This window comes from Tupaia chinensis, unplaced genomic scaffold (genome assembly GCF_000334495.1).
Source record: "Tupaia chinensis unplaced genomic scaffold, TupChi_1.0 Scaffold000314_1, whole genome shotgun sequence".
Lineage (NCBI taxonomy): Eukaryota > Metazoa > Chordata > Mammalia > Scandentia > Tupaiidae > Tupaia > Tupaia belangeri.
In genome coordinates, this window is record NW_006159807.1 from 3,593,206 (window position 1) to 3,617,438 (window position 24,233).

Here is a 24,233-nt window from a genome sequence, read left to right on the forward strand (position 1 = left end):
AGTGCTCCTCAAATCTGTGAAAGTCATCAAAACCCAAAACTGTCCGAGAAATTGTCAGAGTCAAGAGAAACCCGAGACAGGAAGACTAGATGCAATATGGTACCAGATGGGACCCTAAGATGACTGAAAAAAGACATTAGTTTAAAGCTAAGGAAACATGGGGCTGGCAGGTGGTGTGGTGGCTAAGGGCACTAGACTTCCACATGGCCAACTGTGGTTCAAGTCCTGGACCTGGTGGCTTGCTTTCTCACTCTTGGTCTTGCTCTCTCACTCTGTCCGTCTCTGGTCAAATTAAAAAAAAAAGTAAATAAATAAATAAAGTTAAATACAATAATTCTTAAAAAAAAACTAAACATGAATAAAATATGAACTTTAGTTAACACTAGTGTACTAATACTGACTCATTAATTGTAACAAGTATACCATGTTAATTAAAATATTAATAATAGGGAAAACTAGGTATAGAACATATGGGAACTCTGTATTCTCTTAATTTTTCTGTATATCTAAAACTTTTTTTTTAAAAAAAATAAAAACTAGAGGTAGGCAGATGGAATGATGATTGAGGCACTGGACTCCCACATGGCAGTTCGGGTCCTGGACCTGGTGGCTTGTTTTCTCACTTTCCCTTTCTCTCTCTCTCTCTGGTGGAATAAAAAAAAATTAATTAATTAAGTTAATTTAAAAAAATCTATTAGAAAAACAAAGTAAACTCTTCTTAACCTTCCATTCCTACCACAGGCTATCTGGATTGCTCTTTTGGCCTTTGGAAAGGTTTGGTGGAGGGGGCTACGACTGGGAAGCCAGAGTGTACTCAGCTGTGTACCTTTATGCCTGATTTTCTTGTGAGTGAGCAGCACGTGCAATACATAATGTCAGTTTTGGTGCTCAAAGTTGGGCTGGAAGAAGGCATGGAAACATTTAGAAGTCAGATCAGCTTTCTGGCCTTCTCTCCTGTACACTCATTGACCCATTTATGGCTTGCATTGCCCCTTCCAGAATGCCCTGTACATTTTTGTCAACCCAAATTCTACATTTTATTCCTCTTTCCATTCATTTATACACATACTTTATTATTATTATTATTATTAAGGTTTTTACCATAGTTAGTGTGCATGTGTTCACCAAAGAAAGAGAGAGATAAAGAGGACCAGCAGATGGCATAATAGTTTCATAACTGGACTCCCACATAGTCGACTGTGGTTCCAGTCCCAGATGCCAACTTAAAACTCATGTTGGGCGTGTGTGCATGCATGCCCAAGATCTTGAGAGGAGAATGGAGGAGAAGGGATTGTGGTGTGGCCATTCCCCCATGGGGTGATTTCTTGCTTTCTGTCTCTCTGGTGAGAACATGGCCTCTGTGTCTCTGTGGTGAGAACGTGCCCCTATAAAAAATCTCTCTTAAAAAAAAAAAAAAAGAGCCATTTTAGCAGTTCTTGTTGTCTGTGGCACCCTCTTCTGTCCTGTGCAACAAGACCTGGTGGCCAGATTCATCGTGTCTATTCCAAGATCCATGCCAGAGATCTCTGACTCTCGTGGGAACCCCACTGTTGAGGTTGATCTCTTTAGCTCAAAAGGTCTCTTCAGAGCTGCTGTGCCCAGTGGTGCCTCAACTGGGATCTATGAGACCCTGGGCCTCTGAGACAATATGACTTGCTTTATAGGAAAGGGTGTCTCAAAGGCTGCTGAGCATATCAATAAAACCATTGTGCCTGCCCTGGTTAGCAAGAAATGCAAAGTCATGGAACAGGAGAAGATTCACAAATGGATGATGGGATGGAAAAGAAATCTAAGTTTGGTGTGAATGTCATCCTGGGGGTGTCCCTTGCTGTCTGCAAAGCTGGAGCTGTTGAGAAGGGGGTGCTCCTGTACTGGCACATTGTTGACTTGGCTGGCAACTCAGGAGTCATCCTGCCAGTTCCAGCCTTCACTGTGATCAATGGCGGCTCTCATGCTGGTAACAAGCTGGCCATGCAGGAGTTCGTGATCCTCCCTGTGGGCACAGCCAACTTCAGGGCGTCCATGCACACTGGAGCAGAGGTTTACCACAACTTGAAGAACGTCATCAAGGAAAAATAAGGCAAAGATGCCACCAATGTGGGTGATGAAAGTGGGTTTGTGCCTAACATCCTAGAGAACAAAGAAGCTCTGGAGCTGCTAAAGAATGCGACTGGGAAGGCTGGCTACACTGACAAGGTGGCCATCGGCATGGATGCGGCAGCCTCCGAGTTCTTCAGATTTGGGAAGTATGACTTGAACTTTAAATCTCCTGAAAATTCCAGCAGGTATATCACACCTGACCAGCTGGCTGGCCTTGACACAAGTCCCTCATCAAGGACTACCCAGTGTGTTTATCAAAGACCCCTTTGACCAGGATGAGTGGAATGCATGGCAAAAGTCCGCAGCCTCTGCAGGAATCCAGGTGGTGGGGGATGATCTCATTGTGATTAACCCAAAGCCATCGCCAAGACCGTGGGCGAGAAGTCATGCAACTGCCTCCTGTTCAAAGTGACCCAGATGGGCTCCGTGACTGAGTCCCTCAGGTGCACAAGCTGGCACAGTCCAATGGCTGGGGTGTTATGGTGTCTCATGGTTCCGGGGAGACAGAAGATACCTTCACTGCCGACCAGATGGTGGGGCTCTGCACTGGACAGACCAAGACTAGTGCACCTTGCCGGTCTGAGCACTTGGCCAAGTACAACCAGTTCCTCAGAACTGAAGAGGAAGTAGGCAGCAAGGCCAAGTTTGCCGGCAGGAACTTCAGAACCCCCTGGCCAAGTAGGCTGAGGGCAGGTGACCCAGGGGCCTCAGTCACTAGGTGGGTAAGTAGACTCTGACTTCAGGCCGAGGTACTCAACCAGCACTTACAAGGCCTCTGGTAGTTAGTGCCCCTCTCCCAGGCCTGTGGTGCTCATGCTGCTTCCTCCAAACTTTGATCACCTGGAACCCTGTGGGAAATTCTAGCTCTGTAATCATGTGCTTGGCCCAAATCATTGTTTTTCTTTTCTTTTTTTCTTTTTATAAGAATTATTTAACTTTATTTATTTACTTATTTATTTACTTATTTATTTATTTATTTATTTTTTGAGAGGTTTTTTTTTTTTTTTTTTACTATAGGGCGCGTGCGCTCGCCAGACAGAGAGAGACATTAGAGACAGAAAGCGAGAAATCACCCCCCAGGGGGGATGGTCACGCCACAACCCCTTCTCCTCCATTCTTCCATTCTCCTCCTGGGATCTTGGGCACGCACGCACATGCGCCTGGCGTGAGTTTTAAGCCACCGGGTCCGGGACGCGAGCCACGGTCGACTACGTGGGAGTCCAGAGACATAGCATTACGCTAACTGCTGGTTCCCTTTACTTATTTATTTTTAATTTGACTAGAGAGGAACAGAGTGAGAGAGAGGGAAAGTGAGAAAGCAAGTTGCCAGGTCTGGGATTCAAACCACAGTTGACCATGTGGGAGTCCAGCACCTTTAACCACCACACCACCTGCCGGATCCCCAATCATGGGTTTCCTCCCTTCACTTCACACCAAGTGACTAGAGCCACGTGCACCTCCAGTATAATCTCTGAGGGGGCCACAAGCAAGATCCCCAATGGTTTTGTGTATAAAAATAAAAAGCCTCAGGGACCCATTAAAAAAAAGAAAGAGACAGACAGAGAGAGGGAAAGTGAAAAAACACCACTGAGGGGAGGTGGACATGCTGCAATTCCTTCTCCTCCACTCTCCTCTCCAGATTTTGAGTACGCATGTACATGCGCCTGGTGTGATTTTCACGCTGCTGGGTCCAGGACTCACACTGCCACGGGTCATGTGGGAATCTAGCACCTTAACCACCATGCCACCTGCTGACCCCACATCTTCTTTTTATAATAAAAAACTTACTTTTTTTTTAAAGGCCAGAGATACATACACATGAGAGGGAGAGAGAGAGAACTTACAACAGGACCTGGTCAAACTGCAATCCTTTCTCCTCCATTTCGCCCTCTGTCAGGATCCCAGGCTTGGACATACGTGTGGCCAACATGTTTTTCAAGACATCAGGGCTGAGATTTGAACTGCATCTGGTCCTGTGGAATCTGGCTCCCTCTGCACAGTTCTTAACCATTGTACTACAAGGTCAGTCCTGTACACCATAACTTCTAGTCCCTGGTTTGTTTCTGTCTAATTCCTTTTCCCCCATTGGTTTGTTTTGTTCCTATTATTCATGCTGGAGGTTGCATATTCCTGGAGCTTCCTTATGATCCTTGGTTTTCCATTCATATTTAAAGACAAGGCACCAAAAAGCTGATAGGATGCTCTGACACAGTACACAGGCTTGACATCTGGTTACTATTAGTTTTCACTGGAAAGTAATTGGGTGACTGGCCTTTTTGCTAGGGAACTCTCAAATGTAGGCTTTTTATTGGACACAGCTCAGTTTCTCTTAGAATTTTTTTTTTCAGGTTTCTGAGGGGCAGTATTGGATTGGAAAAAGGACAGTGGAAGTATCTCCTGGCAAGCAGCATCTGGGAGCAGGCCAGGCAATGAGTTCAGGCCTCAGAATTCAGTGCAGAGACTTTCGCAGAATCCCCAGTTTGGCTCCTATAGCTTGCTCCCATCCTCCCATCACACCTCTTTGCTTTACTTTCCCCAGGGATTCTAGCTTTGATAGACTCTGGTTGGGAGGATGTAGTTGGCGGCTGCTTAGTGTCAGGAGGGAATCTGGGTGTCCATCCACCCTGCCTCGGCCTTTCACTCAGCCCCCGTTTCTACTTCGTGCCTCACCTGGGCCTTCCTGAGCCCCTGGTGCCTTGTCTCTCTTTCTGGGGTCCTGTGGGAACAACTCAGCTTGTTTCTCATCACTATCCCTCTGAATAAGCCATGCAGAGTTGTTTGCCATTCCTCTAGCCACTTTCTGTGTCCCTAAAACCTGTTGACATTTCTCATCCATTATCATCCCCTCTCTTGTCCTCCGGAGTTTATGTCAATTTTATGTCTTTTAGAAGGAAAATGAAATAAGTGCATGTGCTCAATCTGAGTATCTCACTGAGAATCTCAAGTATCTCTCATTTCTCATAGCAATTTTGTGAGGCAGAGCCCTTCACAGATGAGGCAGCTAGGTAAAAAGAAAAACAGGCCTCGGGTCTCACAGGCAAACTAGGGTCCACAGGCAGGGTTTTATCCTTCAACACATAGACCATTGGAGTTTATGCAAAATTGTCTTTTGTTACAATAGAGATCAGTTTGCTTTTAGCTCAGCCTAGGATCTTATGTTCTTTTTTGTTTTTAAAGAATTATTTTTCTTTAGCTTTATTTATTCATTTATTTTTTAATTTGACCAGAGAGGGACAGAGAGAGAGAGAGAAGGAGAGAGAGAGAAAGTGGGAAAGCAAGCTGCCAGGTCCAGGACTCGAACTGTGGTCGGCCATGTGGGAGTCCAGTGCCCTTAACCACCATGCCACCTGCCGGCCCCAGATCTTACGTTCTTACATATAAAATAATAGCTTCTTAGGCAAAGCTTTATTTGGGGAGAAATACAGTCAACCTCAAAAATTATTTCCTGTAGAATATGTAACCTTTTTAATACTAAGTTACCTATTGGATTGGAACCACACTAATAATATGGAAGTTTGTGTGAAAAAATGTATTTATCATTAAGGAAATTTTTGAAATAGAATAGACACAGAACTTTTCCCCCAACAGGGTAATTACTGCCTAGGTGATATTTTTTGCTTTGCCCAAAGCATACATTTTGTATCAGTGATTTTTGTCTTGCCTGTGCCTGAATCTTAACGTTCACACAGTAGGTTTCATAGGTTCATCTTTGCTGGGCCTCTGGGAAGGCTGATCTGACTCTCATTGAAATCATCTCTTCTGATTCTGTTGGTATTGGATAAAGAAATCGAGCTCAAACATACAGTGCTAACAAAGGCAAATAGACAATGTTTTTGTATTTCTAGTGTATTGCAGGTATATGGGGAAGGTGAAATACTTGACATTTTCTAGAAATCCATTTTAAATGACTGGTGGTTGTCACACAAAAAGCAATCACTTCAGATGCACAGCATATTTTATTTTACCTCATTTAAACTTTTTTTAAATGCTTCATTCCAGAAATTGAAATATGTAACTTTGGAATAATTGTCTTTCTTTGCAGACTTATTCATTTATTTTTTAATTTGACCAGAGAGGGACAGAGAGAGAGAGAGAAGGAGAGAGAGAGAAAGTGGGAAAGCAAGCTGCCAGGTCCAGGACTCGAACTGTGGTCGGCCATGTGGGAGTCCAGTGCCCTTAACCACCATGCCACCTGCCGGCCCCAGATCTTACGTTCTTACATATAAAATAATAGCTTCTTAGGCAAAGCTTTATTTGGGGAGAAATACAGTCAACCTCAAAAATTATTTCCTGTAGAATATGTAACCTTTTTAATACTAAGTTACCTATTGGATTGGAACCACACTAATAATATGGAAGTTTGTGTGAAAAAATGTATTTATCATTAAGGAAATTTTTGAAATAGAATAGACACAGAACTTTTCCCCCAACAGGGTAATTACTGCCTAGGTGATATTTTTTGCTTTGCCCAAAGCATACATTTTGTATCAGTGATTTTTGTCTTGCCTGTGCCTGAATCTTAACGTTCACACAGTAGGTTTCATAGGTTCATCTTTGCTGGGCCTCTGGGAAGGCTGATCTGACTCTCATTGAAATCATCTCTTCTGATTCTGTTGGTATTGGATAAAGAAATCGAGCTCAAACATACAGTGCTAACAAAGGCAAATAGACAATGTTTTTGTATTTCTAGTGTATTGCAGGTATATGGGGAAGGTGAAATACTTGACATTTTCTAGAAATCCATTTTAAATGACTGGTGGTTGTCACACAAAAAGCAATCACTTCAGATGCACAGCATATTTTATTTTACCTCATTTAAACTTTTTTTAAATGCTTCATTCCAGAAATTGAAATATGTAACTTTGGAATAATTGTCTTTCTTTGCAGACCACTATTTTTGACATTCGTTCAAAAAAGACAAGGTAAAAAGACTGACTTCATTGCACAATTCACATGCAGCAAGACAGATTTTTTTCCCCCCCAATTTCCCTTTTGTTTGGAATCTTCCTCATCTGGCAGAGGCAGGATCTTTAATCATTGGTCTTGTGGCCCAGTTTTGTGACATAATTGATATTAGAAGATGAGTTTGTCTTGTCGTTCTGCTCTGAAGACCATGAACGTCCCAGGCCTACAAGGGTGGCTGGTGCCTCTGCCATCCTAAAGGTCTTGAACTGGTGTGTTCTGTCTGTCCTCGTTGGGGGCATCTTCTTTCTTTACTTTTTCTTTAGCCTACAGGGATCTGGCATGTCCCTGTGGAGTAGGCAGAAGGGCCTGCATAAAGACAGGCTTTAAAGTCTCTTTTTTTCTTTCTTTTTTTAGATTGATTTAATTTTATTAATTATTATTATTATTTAATTTCCTATAGGGCACATGTGCTCACCAGAGAGAGAGAGAATGAGAAAGCAAGTGGCCAGGCCTGAGATTCAAACTATGGTCAGCCACGTGAGAGTCCAGCTCTTTAACCACCGTGCCACCTGCTGGCCCTCCCACAAAGTCTCTTCTGGTACAAGGTCCAAAGGTTGTGGTGAGTGTGCAGAAATAGCCCATGCTCACTGGGCTCTGAGAGAACTAGCAGGAGCAGTCTCTGAGAGCCAGAGCGGGGTTCTCATCTTGCCTGGCAGGGTGGTTGAGGTACCCCATCCCCTGAGGACTCCACATGCCCAGCTTCCTAGATAGCTTTGCCAGTGTCAACCCTCAAGGTCTCCTTTCAGGCCACCCCCTCACTTTTTACCAGGCTCACTTCTGATCTCTTCTGAGTCTTAAAGAGATCCAGAAACTGTCCCTTTTTCTTCATGTGTCCCTCCTAGCGACAGAGACAGAGAAGGGGGTGGAGGCTCATCAAGGGCCGACTGTGTGGACTGAGAGGTGACTTGGTGGGAAACGCAGAGTCCATGGGCCATCATGCTCTATTCACGAAGCTTCTGTAGACCTTCCCGGGCTGTGGGTGTCACCGAGGTTCACTAAAGAGTCAGAGAACACAGCTGTCCTGCCAGCTCCCCCTTAGACCCTCTGAAGCCTCGGTGGCCTCCCTTGTGATTCTGCCTTTTCTCCTCCTACAAGCCCTTGGGGTTCAGCCTTCCCAAATATCCCCTCTCTTGGAGCTGACTTCCAAACTGGCCGCATCTTTTCACATTACCCTATTTCCTTGCCTTCACTAAAATAAGTGCACAATATTGTTTATTTCTAGAGCCTTTTTACTGCTGTCTTTCTAGGAAGACAACATACATAATAAATATTTAGATAGAAACATAGAACTCAAAAAATGGCAGTTAAACACTGTCCTGAGTTTTATTCTGAAGCATAAATGGACCTTAGTTTCTTTTAAGAATTCTACTTTTTAAAAGATTTAATTTTTATTTATAATCATTATTATTTCCTTTTATTTTGGTTTAGGGCATGTGTACTCACCATAGAGAGACAGATAGGGAGAGAGAAAGAAAATGAAAAGCAAGTTGCCAGGTCGCAGACTCCCAGTTGGGTGTGTGGGAGCCCAGCTGCTGGCCTCGAGAATTCTATTTTTTTTGAATCCTCCTTTCTGTAACTTCTAGATGGCATTTTGGCAATTCCTGGGAATTTTGCCTGTGCTGTTACTCTCTCCAGGTTTCCCTGGGTTGGGTGCTTCTAAGGGACATGGGGGAAAAACAAATCTAAACTTATTCTCTCATAGGTCGGCAATTCAGTGCAGACACCAGGGTGTCCTCTCATTCAATCACATTCTCACACTCTGTACCTGGAGAGAGCATCTAATCCACAGGTGGGGGGTCAGGCCTACGAGATTACCCCTCTCTTCAGATGCCGATCGCAAGACCCAGGTTGTCACTTATACGTTTGAATGACTGGCGACAAATCAGGACTTCTATGACCTCCTCCTTGGGTTTGCTAGAGCAGCTCACAGAACCCAGGGCAATGCTTGACTGTACCTGTGTTCACCCATTTCTTACGCAGGGTGGAGTAAGTGATATGAGTGACCAGCTAGACAGGCGAGCTGGATAGGGCGAGGTGTGGGAGAAGGGACACCGAGCTTCGATGACTCTCTGGATGTGCCACTCTCTAGGTACTTCATGTGTCTGGCTATCTGGAAGCTCTTTGACCTGTCCTTTCTGGTGTTTATGGAGGCTTCGCTAGTAAGCATGATTCATTACAACTTGACCTCTGGCCATCAATGTAATCTTTAGCCCTTCACCTCTCCTCTCTCTGGAGGTCACTAATGAGGCTGAACATTCCAATCCTCTAATTGCAAGGCTGAGTCCTCTGGCCACCAGTATCCATCCTGACGCTGTCTAAGGACCTGACCACTAGTCATCTCATTAGCATATAAAAGACACTCTTTTTTTTTTCTTCCTATAGGGCATGTGTGCTCACCAGAGTCAGAGAGAGAGAGAGAGAGAGAGAGAGAGAGAGAGAGAGAGAGAGAGAGAAAGTGAGATGGCCACACTAAAATCCCTTTTCCTCCATTATCTTCTTGGGATTTTGGGTACACATGGATGCACATGAGCATGGACTGATTTTCAAACTGTTGGGTCCAGGACTAAAACCATGAAGTGGCCACACGGGATCCAGCTGCCTTAACCTCCACACAGCCTGCTGGCTCCACAGGGGACACTCTTATCACTTTGCAAAGTCCACTCTGGCCACCAGTATCCATCCTGACGCTGTCTAAGGACCTGACCACTAGTCATCTCATTAGCATATAAAAGACACTCTTTTTTTTTTCTTCCTATAGGGCATGTGTGCTCACCAGAGTCAGAGAGAGAGAGAGAGAGAGAGAGAGAGAGAGAGAGAGAGAGAGAGAAAGTGAGATGGCCACACTAAAATCCCTTTTCCTCCATTATCTTCTTGGGATTTTGGGTACACATGGATGCACATGAGCATGGACTGATTTTCAAACTGTTGGGTCCAGGACTAAAACCATGAAGTGGCCACACGGGATCCAGCTGCCTTAACCTCCACACAGCCTGCTGGCTCCACAGGGGACACTCTTATCACTTTGCAAAGTCCAAGGATTTTAGGGGTCATGTGCCAGGAAACTATGGTGAAGAGGAAATATATGATTGCTTGGCGTGTGGGGCCAAAACCCCACACAGCTGGTCTCAGAAGTGCGCTAAGCCAGAAGTGCTGAGCTACGCTGCTGAGCTTCTAGGTATTTTTGGTCAATATTGTTAGGATGGCCAGTCTTTCTATTGTTCCTGACAATACTAGGCCTCCCTGGGAAGGGACTTCCTTGAGTCCCTTCTGGCCATCTCCCAGGGATCTGTCAGCCCCCCTTGCCATTCTCGGCGGTTCCTGTGGCTCCAGTGTCTGAATGGCCTCTCCTGTGCCCTCTCTTCTCTCTCCTCGGTTTGGTTAGTGTCTAACTTCGTCAAGTTGTTCAGGTCTGTTCCGATCATAGGTGAGCAAGTCCTGCTCCCTTAGCCAGTGCTTCAGAGGAAGAGGCTCTGGAGTTGGATCCCCTGGCTTGCGGCCGGGCCCACTGCTCAGTGGCTGTGTAGTTGAGACGTTTACATAACTCCTGCAATGGGGCTAGTCATACAGCTACATACGTGGTTGTCATGAAGTTGAACACTGAGCTCTCAGAACAGGGCCTGACTTGATCCATGTGAGCTGTGATTATCCTCATTTTAGAGATGGTGAATCTGAAGTCCAAAGATGTTACCTACCTAAGGTCATCCAGCTGCAAAGCAGAGGAGCCGAGTTCTAAACCCAGGGCAGATTGGCTCCAGAGCCCTTTCTCTTAGCCACGTACAGCACTAGTTGATGGCCTGACCTACACTTGACCCCTCTGACAGCTCCCATGTGGAAGTCTAGATTTTTTTGCATGCCCTCTGGCTCTCTGACCAAGGCTCCGAGGGAGAGGGAGACTGGTTCCCAGCTCCCCTGCGTGGCCATCTGTGGCCATTGACCCATCCAGCTCTTTCCGGCTGATCACTCCCTCCACACACTTCCTTTGTTCTTAGAGATCCCTTACCCAGGTACTTCTCTTGAACTCGGGAGTGTGCTCTCTAATATTACCAACAAGCTTAAAACTCACAGAACAACTCGTACTGTTTTAACCAGGGAGAGGCAGTTCCCTTGTACAGGTATGGACAAATCAGTTCAGGTGCAAAAGCACCTCGATTTGGGCTTGTTTCCAAAACGCAGCCCAAACGCACAGGCACTAATTTATTTTTAGGTTTTGAATGGTTCACAAAACAGCATTCCAGTTTTCTGCAGCCTTGATCGTCAAGGTTTTCTCCAGGCTCATAAGGAAATGTTTTGAAATACCACAAGAAAGTCCGGCTTGTGGGGAGAGTGCCAAGAAGAAGGACTAGGGGAGAAGGAGCTTTTCTTCTTAATGGCAGGCAGGGAGGACGGCCGACCCAGGAGAGGACCCGACACTGGTTACGTTCTGGCCCCATTGGAAAGCCGAGGTGGTTTGGCTAACGTCAGTATGCGAGGGCATTTCTTTGAGTTAAACTTTATTGCATAGGGAACATACAGAAGTCCCTCTTTGTTAATTTCAGAAGTATGATCTTTTTTTTCCTTTTTCTTTTTTTTTTTTGACTTGAGAGTTACAGCTTTGTTATAAAGGTAATATTGAAACAAGTAGGAGAGGTGCTTCTAGGGGCAGAAAACCTGGGTCCCTGCCCAGGGCTAGTCCCTGACTTCCTCAGGCCTTGGCTTCTTTAATGAAGGTGGGTGGCTGTGGGTGGCTCTGAGGGCTGTGCTCTATAAACTGGGCACAGCAGCCATACCTCCTGATTATCTTGTTATAGGGCACCCCATCAGGAACCTGAGTCAGGTTCAATTTAATGACTTAGAATTCCTTACTGATACCTCCTTTTAAAAATGGGAACTGGGCCATCTCCACTTAGACATAGTTTCAGTCAAATACATTGATGAAAGCATGATTGCCACTTTGATCTTTTAAATGGGAATTGGTTACGATAGAGAACATTAGGACCGGGATGGGAAGGTGGGGCGGAAGGTAGGATGGTGGTGCAGTGGTAAAACGCTTTGCTCTGTGAGGCTGACCCACAGGTTCCTGGTTTGCATCTGGAGACCTCCCTGAGCACACCGGGGACATGCCTGCTCATGATCCAAGGCTGGCCGAAGCTGGGGTGGATTGTGGCATCAAGACTCTGTTGTCAGGGGTGCTATCTCTGTCTCTTTCTCTCTCACTCACTCATGGAAGAAAGATAAAAATAAACCTAAAAAATCCATGAGAGAATATAAGGAGAAAAATGTATTGTTTCTTTCTTTTAAAAAAACTTAAAAACAATATTTAATAAAATTCATAAAATAGAAATTATGAGGAAGATTTTAAAAAGCATATCTAGGGTCAGCTGATGGTTAAGGCACTGGATCCCACATAGCCAGGTATGTGGTTTGAGTCCCTGACCCAGCGACTTAAAAATATGCCAGGTGCGTGTGTATACATGCCCAAAATCCTGAGAGGAGAATGGAAGAGAAGGGATTGCAACCTGGCTACTCTCTCTGGAGGTGCTTTCTCATTCTCTCTCTCTCTCTTTCTCTCGCTGTCTTTCTCCAGCAAATGTGTGCATCCTGTAGCAAATTAGAAGAAAGAAAAAAGCATATCTAATGCAGTATTATTTTTATGCTAAAAATTTGCTGTTATGGAGATTTCAAATATATACTCAAAAATAGAATATTAACATGAACCCCCATTAGCACTTTAAATCATTACAAACTCTTGACCAATCTTATTTCCTTTATTCTCATTCACGGTTGCTCTTCCCACATTGTTTTGAAGAAAATCCCAAACATTCTGTAATTCTATCCATAACTACTTCAATATGTATCGCTAAAGGAGATCCTTATCCCCTAATATTTTATTATGAAAAATTTGAAGCATACAGCAAAGTTGAAAGCTATATGTTCAACCTATTAGATGCTATACTTTAATATTTTACTGTACTTGGCTTTGTCATCTATTTATCCCTCTCTTCATCCATAAAGTCATCCTGTTTTTCTCTCTCTCTCTCTCTCTTTTTTGCCATACGGCACATGTGTTCACAAAAGAGAAACAAAGAGAGAAAGTGAGAAATCACCCTCCAAGGGAATGACTATGCTGCAATTCCTTCTCCTTTATTCTCCCCTTGGGATTTTTGGGCACACACACACATGCACCTGGCATGATTTTCAAGCAGCTGGGTCTGGGACTTGGAACTGTACAGGCAGCCATGTGGGATCCAGCACCTAAATTTCCACACCTTCTGCTAGCCAGATATATCTTTTTAATTTTTAATTTTTAAAATTAATTTTTTTTCTTCTTTCTTTCCTTATTTATTTATTTATTTGAGAGATTTTTTGCTATATGATGCTGGAGAGACAGAGAGAAACAGAGAGTCAGAAAGATAGAAATATGACCACATTGCAATCTTTTCTCCTCCATTTTTCTCCCGGGATCCTGGGCACACACGCACACGTGCCTAGTTTGAGTTTTAAGTCACCAAGTTCAGGACTCGAATTGCGGTCAGTCACGTGGGAATCCAGTGCCTCAACCAGTATGCCACATACTAGGCCTGTTTTTTTGTTTTGTTTTTGATGTAAGGTGTATGAGTTGGTTTTGGAGAAAGTGAGAAAGGACCTCCCCAATGGGATGACCACACTGTAATTTCTTTTCCTCCATTCTCATCTTTAGCTTTGGGCATACCTGCCTGTGTGCCCAGCATATTTTTCAAACACTGGATATTGGACTCAAACTGTGTAGTTGGCCATGTGGGATCCAGCCACCTTAAACATCACGCCACCTGGCCGGCACTGAATTTTATTTCTTTATTTGCTAGAGGGTGTGCACATTTGCCATAGAGAGACAGAAAGACACAGGGAGATTAGGATGGAGATGTTTTCAAGGCATCTTAAAATAAAATAACTTGCAAACATCTGTCAAGCCCTGTCCCCAACACTTGAGCATGCCTTCATTAGCTAGTTTAATATTTGTTTGTAGTTCCCCCATTCATGCAATATTTACATGAATGAAATATGCAAATTTTAAGTATGCATTTGCTGTATTTTAACAAATGTAACCCAAACCCTCATGAGATATAGACTACTACCATCACTTTAGAAAGTGACCTCATACCCCTTCCTACTTGACCCTACCAACACCATTCCTTCCCCATTCTGATATTTTTCAACCATAAATTGGTCAAAGTTGTACTTTGAGGCCTTATTTTATTTATTGTCACTAAAAATCAGAACAGTCTACCCAATAGAGACTTTTCTTTTTGAAATTTTGTTCCCCCCTGACATGGGCATTTTTAAAGAGTGATTCCCAGGGTTTGGTTAGGGGACTTCCTATTTCTAGCCTCAAGTCTTCATCCAGAGCTGTGGGATTTAAGATTCTGTGTGAGCAAATGAATCTTGCTAAAGTAAGTTTGAGAACCAGGGGCTAATTGGTTTAGCTTCAAGTTGATTTGCATTTGAAAACAGCTGGCCACTGAGTTCCCTGAGGGTTTGTCCTTAGGAGGACCTGGACTGACTTGGGTCCAGAGAGTCACTCTCTTGATCTTTCCCTTGCAAAGAAGTCGGAGGGCTTTGAGGGTTGCTAGGAGGTAAAGCCAGGAGTTACTCTGTTCAATTTCTCTTCCTTTCCCCATTATCAGTCAATAATACTCCACACTGAGAACCTCCTCCAAATAACCAAAAAGGTGATTTATGGCCTGTCTTTCTACAAAGTACCAAATTACTTTATAATCCAGATGTCAGTGAACATTCCCCATTTTTGAAATCAAATGAAATTTGACTAATTGCCCTCCCATGGACAGGAAAACCTCTGCCCCTCATCTCTGGTCCTCTTGGGCGTTTCTTGTTGCCCTTGTCTCTGGCCTGCACTCCTGGGTTTGCAGAACTATTCAGGGGCTGGGTCACCTTGGTTTCGTTTGCAAGGTCTCTTCAGGTCCCACATCAATTCTGAAGCGTGTTTCAGCCCCTTTATTTAGGTTTCTGCTAAAATTCACTCCCACCAAAACTTGCGGTATATGGTAGATGTTTCTAAAAGTTTAGAAATTTAAAGGAGGTTTTTTTTTTTCTTTTTTTTGGGAGAGGTTTTTGCTATAGGGCACGTGCGCTCGCCAGACAGAGAGAGACATAGAGACAGAAAGCGAGAAATCACCCCCCAGAGGGGATGGTCACTCCGCAATCCCTTCTCCTCCATTCTCCTCTTGGGATCTTGGGCACACATGCACACGCGCCTGGCATGAGTTTTAAGCCAATGGGTCCGGGACACGAACCGCGGTCGACTATGTGGGAGTCCAGCGACATAGCCATTACGCTAACTGCTGGTTCCCGAAATTTAAAGGAGGTTTACATTGAAAAAAATGTAAAAATATTAAATGTCAGAGATACTATTACTTTTCTTAAATTTTCCAGAGGGCACATACATTTGCCTGAGACAGAATGAGAGGGAGAAAGCACCTCCTACCCTGTGGAATATTGGCATTTCACAACCTCTTCTCCATTGCTTCATCCTAATGGAATTTTGGGAATGAATGCACATGCACCAGGTGTGTGTCTCAAGCTGTCAGGTTCCAGACTTGAGCCATGTTGTCAGCCATGTGGAATCCAGCTGTATTAACCAATGCCGCTGGGCCAGTCCCAGAAAGATACTATTTCCAAAAAATCTTTTATCTGCTTGTTCATAATGCCCAGCCCTGCTCCCTTTTTTCCTTCCCTCTTCCTGAAACACTTTTTTGTTTTTAAGGCTGAACAGTATTATGTTTTCTTTTTCTCCTTGCCTTTTAAAAAGAGAATTACTTATTTAATTATATTTATTATTATTATTATTATTATTATTATTTTAATTTACTACCGGGCATTTATATATAAAAGTACAGAGTGCATTGTATACCTATACATATTTATTTATATATGTAAAGTATGTAGTATATATGTATAAATAGTATATGATGTATAAATATCACATTACTATATGATGATAATTATATATTAATGTATATATTAATTAGCCAACATATTAATGATATTTATACATTAATTAATACATAACTAATAATATATTAACATAAATAGCAACATTTTACACTAAAAATTATATGGTATATAATAATATATTTAATATAAAACAGATTTATATATAAGCAATGTAGTACATATGTATATGTATGAGAGGACTCCAAAAGCTTGTGGAAAATGGAATTAAAGTTTTTTTTTTTTTTTGAAGAGGTTTTTGCTATAGGTGTGTGCGCTCGCCATACAGACAGAGAGAGACAGAGAGACAGAAAGCAAGAAATCACCCCCCAGGGGGGATGGCCACACCGCAATCCCTTCTCCTCCATTCTCCTCTCAGAATCTTGGGCATGCACGCACACGTGCTTGGCATGAATTTTAAGCAACCAGGTCCAGGACTCGAACCACAGTCAATTACATGGGAGTCTAGTGACATAGCCATTAGGCTAACTGCTGATCCCTAAAGTATTTTTTAAGTATTAGTTTATTTTGGGGTGTGTGTGTGTGTGTGTATGTATGTAGCATCGGCACTAAGATTTTATATATGTGTATGTATATACAGACACTCCTCACTTAACAAAGGAGTTACAATCCTGTGAATTGGTTGCTAAGTGAGGAGTGTACAGACAAGAGGATGTCTTGTGGTGTCGTGGCATCATAGGGTATGTATTTTTCAGTAGATATCATGTGGCACCACACTAAAATAATATAATTCTCTTTCCCATCACCACTCAATACAACTCCAAAGTGAGAACCTTCTCCAAATAAACAAGCAAAAGTATACCTTAGACAAGCTCCAGAAAGCGACAAGACACACCACAATACAATAATATAAATTTGGTGTAATCATTTTATTTATTCTGAATACTACCATGGGTACACATTAAAATCCAAATTTATCAACAAAATATGTAGTCTTGTGTGATTGCAGACATGTCATGTAGTGAATACCAACTGTGATAATGAGACAAAGACGGAGAAAGGGGATTCATGTGCTGGGAAGCTGGTCGTAAGTCTGCGCTGTCATTAAACACGTAGGTTGTTAAGGGAGGAGTGGCTGCACACCCATATACATAAAATTATGCATACATATGAAGTCTTGGCTTTAGCTTTAGTGAGATGCTTTTCTTGCTCACTGTATTCTCATTTGTAAAATGGGTACAATGGAAACCAGTAGGTAGTGTGGTGATTAAGGCACTGGACATTCCCACATGGCCAATCATGGTTTGAGTCCTGGACCTGGTGGTTTGCTTTCTCACTTTCCCTCTCTCTCTCTCTGTGTGTGTGTGTGTGTTTCTCTCTGGTCAAATTAAAATAAATGAATGCATAAACAAACAATTAAATAAATAATTAAAAATAAAGTTAATGAATAAATAAATAAAATTAAAAAAAATTTTTAATGGGGACAATGTCAGTCTTACTGTGGGGATTGAACAAGATCATAAGGGGCATGCATTTTGTAAAGTATGAAGGGTGTGACAACCTAAATGTATATCGGTGGCTGACAGGATAAAGAAAAGGTAAGAAAAAGTGGTGTGTATACACACACACATACACACGCACAGGAATATTATTCATCCATTAAAAAATAAGTGTTTGGCCGGGCGCGTGTGCGTGCGTGCCCAAGGTCTGGAGAGGAGAATGGAGGAGAAGGGATTGCGGCGTGACCATCCCCCCTGGGGGGTGATTTCTCGCTTTCTGTCTCTATGTCTCTCTCTGTCTGCCTGGAGAGCGCACGCGCCCTATAGTGAAAAAAAGACTCTCAAAAAAAAATGTTTTACCAACATCTTAAAATATGCCTTGTAGAGGGCAGATAGATGCACAGAAGTCGTTTGCTGAATCTGAAGTCTCTTTGCTTAATAAATGATTTATAAGTGACTATTGACTTACAAATCTACCCATCAGATTTCTTGTTCAAATTTAATTGATATTCTCTGCACAACTGAAGCAAACTAAGTTGTAGAAAGTCAGATTGTTATTAAGATGGATTCGAGTCTGCAGGTGTCATGGTGGTTAAGGCCCTGGACTCTACACGGTCGACTGTGATTCAAGTCCCAGACACAGTGGCTGGGAAGTCATGTCAGGTGTGATTGTGTGTATGTGTGTGTGTATATATATGCACAAAATCCCAAGAGGAAAATGGAGAAGGGATTGCAGTGTGGCCATCTCCCCTGGGAGGAGGGGGTAATTTTTCACTTTCCTTCTCTCTATCTCTCTTTGGCAAGCACATGTTCCCTATGGCAAAAACCTTAAAAAAAAAAAAAAGATGAGTTCTAGGCAAAATATATAATAATAATACTAATGATAATAGTAGCAACTACATTTTTTGAATGTTTACTCACTGCCTAGTATGGTATGAATTTTTATACCAATCATCTCATTTAATTCTCACCGTAATTCTACATGGTAGCTGTAACTATATTCATTTTATAGATGAGGAAGCTGAAGTTCAGAGAGACTGAAAAACATGGCCAAGGTCATACAACTGGTGGTAGAATGAGAATTTGAGTAAGTCTTGGGTCTAAAATCATGTGTCAACTACTTAGGGTGACACTAGCTATCTTTGTTTATTTGTGCTTTTATAATAAAATACCATAGACTGGGTGTTTTTTTTTGTTGTTGTTTGTTTGTTCATTTGGTAGAGTTTTTTTCCTATAGAGAGACAGAGACAGAGAGACAGAAAGCGAGAAATCACCCCCCAGTGGAGATGGCCACACCACAATCCCTTCTTCTCCATTTTCCCCTCGGGATCTTGGGCATGCACGCACACGCGCCCGGCGTGAGTTTAAACCACCGGGTCTGGGACATGAATCGCGGTTGACTACATGGGAATCCAGTGACATAGCCATTACACTAACTGCTGGTCCCCAGACTGGGTGGTTTTTAAAGAAGAGGAATTTATTTCTCACAGTTCTGGAGGCTGGGAAGTCCAAGATCAAGGCACCAGCAGGTTTGGTGTCTGGTAAGGAGTCAGATCTCTCCTAGCAGTATGGCACCTCGTTGCTGCATCTTTGGTAGAGAACAAAAGCTGTTGTCACATGGCAGAAGAGAAGAAGAGCAAAAACCCTCCCTGAAGCCTCTCTGGAGAGGGCACTCTATCTGAAGTCTTCTTTATAAGCATAATTCATCCATGAGGGCTGTGCTCATCACTTCCCAAAAGACCTCACCTTTTTTTTCTTTTTCTTTTTCTTTTCCGTAGAGAGGAAGAGTGAGAGAGAGGAAGAGTGAGGGTGAAAGCTCCCTCCTGGGGGAGTGGCTATGCTGCAATCCCTTTTCCTCTTCTCTGCTCTTGGGACTTGGTGCACAAATGCACGTGTACCTGGTGTGTTTTCCAAGCTGTCAAGCCCAGGACTTAAACTGCCCACTTGGCTGTGTGGGTTTCAGCTTCCTTAACCTCAATGCCACCTGCTGACCCAAGACCCCCACCTCTTAATACCATTACAATAGGGATTCGGTTCCAACATGAATTTTGGGAAGACACATATTCAAACCATAGCACTAGTTAATCTACTAGGTCATCAGGAATGTCATGATATATTTTTGCTTAGACAAATACGAATGAATTTCCTGACAACCCAGTATGTTAAAGTGTTAATAACTCTTTTTTTCCCCTCAGACTTCCTGTGTCACTGATTTGGGGGGATGATGCCCCCATTGATGTATTCTGGCCTCATTGCCTCACCTTCAACTCATACCTTGTGGGTGGTCATTTCCTGGGTCTATGTTTAACATTAAGCCTGCTTAAGCTACTGAGAGTGCAGGTGATATAAGATAAAAGGTAGGTGTCTCTTGTCCCATGACTGATAGAGCTTGTGGAGCCTTAGCAGCTGTTTTAAGAGGCTGAGGTAATACCTGGATGGTAGCTCCCATGAGGTCCTTCTGCGAAGGCTGGGGGGCAGGTCTGGAGGAAGGGAGGTTAGGTGGGGCCAGAGATTGCTAGTAGACTGGCAGGAAGACCTTAGTGGACAGAAAATAAGAGCAGTCTTTGTGCGTTCTGTGGGGCTGAAGCAGGCAGACCTGCTGGCACCAGGACTAGGCCTAAGTAGCAGTGGAGTGTGGCAGATGTGTGTGCCTTGGCTGCCTCTTCCCTCCCTGGCCCTATTGCGAAGAGAGTTTCAATTCACTCACTGCTATTGGTTTCATTTGTGTCCCACCAAAAAAAATTTTTTTCTTAGATTTTTGCTATGGCACATGTGCTCTCACCAAAGAGACAAAGAGAGACAGAGACAGAGGGACAGAAAGCAAGAAATTCTCCCCCATCCCCCACCCCAGAGGGGATGGCCATGCTGCAATCACTTCTCCATTCTCCTCTTGGGATCCTGGGCATGCATACACATGTACCCGGCATGAGCTTCAAGCCTCTGGGTCTGGGATTTGAACTGCAGTCAGCCATGAGGGAGTCCAGTGATATAACCATTATGCTGATGATAATGGTTATCATCTTCTGATCTCCCTTACCAAAATTCTGGGTTGGGGACCACAGATAGTGTAGTGGTAACATCGCTGGACTCCCATATGACTGACCATGATTTGAGTCCCGGACCTGGCGGCTTGAAAATCACACTGGGCATGTGTGCATGCATACCCAAGATCCCAGGAGGAGAATGAGGAGAAGGGATTGTGGCATGGCCATCTCTTCTGGGGGTTGATTTCTCACTTTCTACCTCTGTGTCTCTTGCAAGTGCACATGCCCTATAGCAAAAATCTTAAAAATAAAATTCTATGTTGAAGTTCTAATCCCCAGTACCTAGAATGTGACCTTATGTGGAGACGGAGTCTTACAGAGGTGATCAAGTCAAGATTAGATTATTAGGGTGAGCCCTAATCCAATGTCATTGGTATCTTTATAAAAGGGTGAAATTTAGATACAGATAAACAAGTGTATATAGGGAGAGTGTCATATGAACACAACGATGGCTCTTTACAATCAGGAGAGAGGCCTGGAATAGATCCTATTCTCAGAGCCCTCAGAAAAAGCCACTCTGCTAATATCTTGACTTTGGACTTCCAGATTCCAGAACTGTGAACTAATACATTTCTGTTGTTTAAGCCATTCAGTCTTGGCACTTAGTTATGGCAGCCCTAGCTAATGAATATACTCGCCAATGGTCAGCTTTGGGAGATTTGTATATGAAGGAGCTGTTCTGAGTTTTGGAGTAGGTAAAAGCATTTGGTTGCCTTCTGCTTCGTTCTCCTCTGTTTTGGAGGCAGCTTCATGGTAGAAATTTTGTGGTCTTGGTTAAGCTTGATTTAGACTGTATGCTTATTATCTGTGGGAACGTGTCAAACTGCTTAATATCTCTGGCCCCTGGGCTCCATACCCACAGAGTAAGAATCGCAATGCCTCCCTTACCGGGTGATTGTGAGAACTTAAAGAGTAAAAAGAACAGTTAAGGTATCTTCTCACCCTAACTTCATTTAATCGAAGTTACTCTGTTCGCATACTCTGGGCAGCCAAATTACATATCACATGACCTGACGTCCTGTCTTCCCAATCCCCGAAAAGAGTTAACAAGAGCAAGAGTGACACTTGGCCTATGAGTGCCCAGTTCACAGGGGTGACTGGCTACCTATGGCCTTGGGTAGAAAGATGTCCGAGTCACTTAATACCACTCTCTGAAGAATGTTAAGATAAGTTGTTAGTGGTGGACTCTTCAGCTGAAAAGTCATGAAGTAGAGTTGGGCCTGAGAGGCCTTGTGATTGCTGAATGATAAGGGGAAAGCAAGCACAGGTGATCTGAGAGGTAGGTGTCAATATAGCAGAGCTTCAGCCAAAGAAGAGGTGAGAGCGAAATAGAGAGTGCACCTCTGTTCCGGGCACTGTCTTGGTCCAGCCCCGGTCCCACAATTGGCCCCTCTTAAGGTTAGATGCAGGTGTGCCTGCTTCTCTTACCCAGTAGATTCTATGAAGCAAAGTAGCTTCCATGTATAATATTACAGACAGGCACAAATACAGTCTCACAGCAAGTGCTCAGCAATGTTAGTTACATTCTCTTATCTCCTTCCAGATTCTTCATGGTCCACAGAGCTAGGAGACAAATTGTACAAGAGGAAACAGGCAGCTAAGAACAGATGAGTTACTGAGGAAGTCTGGGGATGAACTACAATCGTGGTCCCTCCCTCTCTCCCATCCCTTCCCTTCCTTCTATCTTCTTGCAAGTTGAATGCTTCTATGTGCTCAGCTGGATAATAAGGACAAGATCCTTACAGTCTAGTGGGGAAGAGACATGGTAAATAAGTACACACAAATATAAACAAGATCCCGACATAAAGAAATGAAAGATGATGTGACAGAGAGGGACTGAAATGGGCTTGCAAGACCCATAGATTCTCCTCTGAGGTCAGTCACTCAGGGCCCTGCTCTTGGCTGAAGACTTTGCTGCAGCCATCTTGAAATCCTTCACACTTTGATAAGAGGCCTTGCATTTTCATTTTGAAATTTATCTGATCCTGCCTAAGAGAGGCGGGTGAAATGGGACAGAACAACCTGAGCATATCTTGTTGAAACACAAGCTATCCAGTATATACCATAGTTTCTTTTTTCTTTTTAAGAAGTTTATTTCTTTAGGGGCAGTGGGAGTAAGAGGCAACACCCTGACAGAATTTTCATGCTGGAAACCACTCCTGGCCTTAGCCAGCAAGGACACATGGCATGCATGTGCACATAGCATACCCAGGGAGACACTACAAGAGGGAGGAATGGGAAAGGGGAAGAGAAAAAAAGTACATTTAATTGACAAAAAAAATGAAAAGTTATTTATTGATGATAATGTATATAGTAATGTCTTTATCTTGACTGATATGCATGGTATTTGTGCTGGAAAAAGAAATATTGTACACTGTAAAGATGTATGTGATTAAATGTAAATTAAAATTTAAAAAATGGGATGTTACACAAGGCAGTCCCCCTCCAAAAAAAGAATGCAAATCTGGGACCTCCATTTGGCCTCAGCATGGCAGTAGTATCACCACAACTGGCTAGTATATAGAATAATTTTTTTGATGAAATTAATTGCTAGAACATGAACTGGAAGGAGGCCGTGGAGTTCTCTTCCTTTGAAAAGTTTAAAAAATTGTATAAAGTGGGCCAACTGGTGGCACGGTGATTAAGGTAGCTAAATCCCACATGATCGACTAAGCAATTCAACTCCCAGACCCAGAAACTTGAAGAACACAATAGGCACATATGTGTGAGTGCCCAAAATTCGGAAAAGAGGGAGAGGTAGAGAGGGAGGATTACAGCATGGCCACCCTCATGAGCGGTGTTTTCTTACTATCTCTCTCTCTTTCTCTCTCTGTCTCTGGTGAGCACATGTGCCCTCTGGGGGGGAACAACTGTATAAAGCCTCTTTTTTTCTGCTGCATTTAAGTGTGTGGTTCTGTCTATAGGTGGGTACATGGACAGGTGTCTCCTTTTTGAGATACCTGCCTGTGTGTCTACAAGTCCTCTGTGGGAACAGATCTTCACGGAGGGTCAGGGTATCCAAGTGGCATTGATTTTGACTTTTCTATTCATATTGTTACATACAAGTTTTGTAAAGAAATTATTTCCCCCTTTTCAAAGAGTGTTCTGCACTTTATAGAACTTATTAGTGAGAACCCAAAATGATCTCAAGAGACACAGGGATCTTGTCATCCTACGATACATCTCCTGTTTGTCCAGGGCACATGGAAGGCTTGCCAGGGCTGCAGTAGACTGCTGTCCAGAAAAAGTAGAGAGCATTTCTGCAGACAGGCCCATACTGCATACTCAAAAAGGAATCCCAGTTTAGCCATAGTAGCATAGGCAGTATGGGGCCTCCGTGGGATGCTGGCGCCATCTGGGAAGTCCAGGGTTCAGATCCTGGGCTGACCTGAACATTCTGGGTGTGCATGTGGTCTGACATTGACCCTGGCTGGCTGGGGGAGGGAGGCCGGGGTCACCGCATAGCAAGACCCTGTGGGATCTCACTCCCTCGTTTCTCTGCATCAAAAATAAGTAACGTTTTTAACATTTAAAAATAAAAACAAATTCACAATTATGTTGATTCTGCTCTTCATAAACTACCTATTTAAAAGCAAACAAATGAAGTGGCTGGCAGATGGTATGGTGGTTAAGGGCACTGGACTCCCACATGGTTGACCATGGTTCCAGACCTGGTGGCTTGTTTTTTTTTTTTTTTTTT

General features: G+C 43.3%; 1 pseudogene; it reads left to right on the plus strand.

Annotated features, from left to right (window-relative positions):
• The first annotated feature begins 1,764 nt into the window (after positions 1–1,764).
• LOC102499459 (enolase-like) overlaps positions 1,765–24,233 on the plus strand; it is a 74,184-nt pseudogene continuing 51,715 nt past the window's right edge.